This window comes from Balaenoptera ricei, chromosome 13, assembly GCF_028023285.1.
Source record: "Balaenoptera ricei isolate mBalRic1 chromosome 13, mBalRic1.hap2, whole genome shotgun sequence".
Classification (NCBI taxonomy): domain Eukaryota; kingdom Metazoa; phylum Chordata; class Mammalia; order Artiodactyla; family Balaenopteridae; genus Balaenoptera; species Balaenoptera ricei.
The window spans coordinates 37,394,579-37,397,908 of NC_082651.1; the positions used below are offsets into that span (position 1 = coordinate 37,394,579).

At 48.2% G+C, this 3,330-nt stretch overlaps 1 pseudogene; it reads right to left on the reverse strand.

The window, feature by feature from the left end:
* Window positions 1-1,149: 1,149 nt before the first annotated feature.
* On the reverse strand, window positions 1,150-2,549 carry LOC132376669 (heterogeneous nuclear ribonucleoprotein A3-like; annotated as a pseudogene).
* Between the last annotated feature and the right edge of the window lie 781 nt (window positions 2,550-3,330).

The following is a 3,330-nucleotide window of genomic DNA, read 5'->3' on the forward strand; positions in this document are numbered from 1 at the left end:
GCCAATCCAGCTCGCGGCGGCGGCGGCGGCGCTCCTCCCCCGCAGGCAGTGCCAAGCGAGCTCCCAGCTCGCGGCGGCGACGGCGGCGGCGCTCCTCCCCCGCAGGCAGTGCCAAGCGAGCTCCCAGCTCGCGGCGGCGGCGCCCCTCCCCCGCAGGCAGCGCCAATCGAGCTCCCAGCTCGCGGCGGCGGCGGCGGCGCTCCTCCCCCGCAGGCAGCGCCAATCGAGCTCCCAGCTCGCGGCGGCGGCGGCGCTCCTCCCCCGCAGGCAGCGCCAAACGAGCTCCCAGCTCGCGGCGGCGGCGGCGGCGCTCCTCCCCCGCAGGCAGCGCCAATCGAGCTCCCAGCTCGCGGCGGCGGCGGCGGCGGCGCTCCTACCCCGCAGGCAGCGACAATCGAGCTCCCGGCTCGCGGCGGCGACGGCGGCGCTCCTCCCCCGCAGGGAGCGCCAGTCGAGCTCCCAGCTCGCGGCGGCGGCGGCGGCGCTCCTCCCCCGCAGGGAGCGCCAATCGAGCTCCCAGCTCGCGGCGGCGACGGCGGCGGCGCTCCTCCCCCGCAGGCAGCGACAATCGAGCTCCCAGCTCGCGGCGGCGGCGGCGGCGGCGGCGGCGCTCCTCCCCCGCAGGCAGCGCCAATCGCGCTCCCAGCTCTGTTCTTTTGTTTTTTTTTTTTTTGAATTCTGAGATTTTTCATTTGAAGTACATCTTAAAGCTATTAAATTCACAAATATGCTAATTTAAATACCCAATTCTATTATCTAAAACACACATTGCAAACATACAAATATCTATTCTCTCCACATGTCAGAGCCCATTCATTTCATGGTTTGGAAATGGGGAGAATAGATCCCCTTAAACTGCAAGTCAGCAGGTGTTTCTTTACAGTTAACTTTAGCAAAATTCATACAAAATATTAATGAACAATGAATGATCTTCTTTACTTGTTAACTCACAAGGAAACACCTTCAAAACTGCATTTTGTTAAAGTTTCTGTACTAAAATGTAGAAAAACTGAACTACACAAATATTGAAAAGTTTAAAATTCCTTAATTTTTTATTCCTGGTACCACTACCACAATTTACAGGGCAATATACCTGATGTAATGAAAAGAAAAAGACAAAGCTACAACAGATAAAAGACCTCAGGAATGTACATCTAATTGACCCTCCGTTGCATGAATCAATAGCTGCACTTTTTGCAAACTGTGGCTAGGACAGTCCTGAACAAGAAGGGTTTCCTGTTTAAGCTGCAGTAACTTTTCTGACTATGGATCATCGTTCCTTCTGCGGCAGGTTTTTACAGTTCCTCTAATGCATTTGGGACGACTGTCTCAAAGTAACCTGCAGCTTTCCTGACAACTCCTCGCTCTCTCTCCTGCTAAGAACTGTAGCCCTTTTCTTCTGAGTTTTGAGAACCTTCTGCTACCATATCCACCACTTCCACCACCAGATCCATAACCACCACCATAGGGACTTCCCGAGCTTCTTCCACCAAAACTGCCCCCCTTCATGGGTCCATAATTTGATTGCTGTTGTCCACTATAATTTCCAAAATCATTATAGCTCCCACCACCACCACCGTAGTTACCTCCAAAATTTCCTCCTTCATTGTAAGCATCATATCCTCCACCACCGCCACCATATCCACCATCTTGGTTTCCATATCCTGGTCCACCACCACCATAGCCTCCTCTACTACTGTAACCAGGACCACCACCATCGTTACCACCGTCGCCTCCAAATCCGTTTTATCCACCATCACCTCCTCCATAACTACCTCTGCTGCCACCACCTCCACCACCATAGCCTCCTCTTCCACCAAAGTTTCCACCACGGCCAAAGTTACCTCCACCACCTCCAAAGTTTCCTCCACGACCCATAAAGTTGCCAGATCCACCTCCACGACCTCTCTGTGATCCAGCAGATTGCATTTCTTGTTTAGAAAGGGCCTTTTTCACTTACAATTATGCCCATTAATAGTGTGGTATTTCTGAACAACAATTTTATCAACTGTATCATGATCATCAAAAGTTACAAAAGCAAATCCTCTCTTTTTTCCACTCTGCCTGTCTTCCATAACTCCTATGGTTTCAATCTTGCCATACTTTTCAAAGTAGTCTCTCGAATTACATTCTTCTGTATCTTCTTTAATACCACCAACAAAAATTTTCTTCACTGTTAGATGGGCACCAGGCTTTACAGAATCCTCTCTAGAAACAGCTCTCTTTGGTTCCACTACACGCCCATCAACCTTGTGTGGTCGAGCACACATTGCTGCATCCACCTCTTCAACCCAAGAGTAAGTCACAAAACCAAAGCCCCTGGAACGGTTTGTCTGGGGGTCTCTCATCACCACACAATCTGTAAGTGTGCCCCATTTCTCAAAATGTTCTCTTAAGCTATCGTCTGTAGTTTCAAAGCTCAGACCGCCAATAAACAGTTTTCTCAACTGTTCTGGTTCCTTTGGATCATGGCCCTCCTCCCCCCGGCGGCGGCGGCGGCCGGAGTCGGGCTGGGGGCGACCGGGCGGCGGTTTTACCTCCGTTTTGAGACCGGACTCGCCTCTTCCAACTCGAGTTCAATATGGGACCGAGAGCCCAGCTCTGTTCTATGTTGGGCCATTTTACTTCAGCCCAAAAAAATTTCTTCTAGTATTCCCTAAGGTCTGCTGGGGATCAGTTTTCTTATTTTTCATTTATCTGTATTTGATTTTTTAAAATTGATTCCAATTTTCTGTTGAGATTCTCCATATTTTAATCTATTAATCCCCATCTTTTACTCTCAATATAGTCATTTTAAAGTTCTGTGCTAACTCCAGAATCTGAATTCCCTCTAAATCAATTTTTCTTGGTTTTTTTTTTTTTTTTTTTTTTTTTGTCTTAAGTTTTAGTCACTTTTTCCTGCTTCAGGAATTTCATAATTTTTGATTGTGTGCTGGACGTGGTGAATAAAAAATTCATAGAGACTGAAGATGCTATTACTTTGCACCAGAGAAGATTTACCCTTTTCTCTGTTAATCAGAGTGGCTGATCATTTCAGTCATTTCAGGAATTTTACTAGGTCAGAACTGGGTTGGAGCTTTAGTTGTCTCATCCTACCTATGATTTTTCCTAATTTGTGGCCTCCCTGGATTTTTGCTGTGAGCCTGACAGGTCTTTGATTCTTCAATAAATACAGTCAGTTATTGACTTCAGTCTTTCAGATGTTTGAATTCAGCTCTTTAGGCTCTCAGTTCTCACAGCTTCAGAGTATGGCAAATGTAAGGAGAGACCAGCTATGTATTTGTTGCCGTTACACTTTCTCAGTGAAAATTTGTCTCATAAACACTGAAA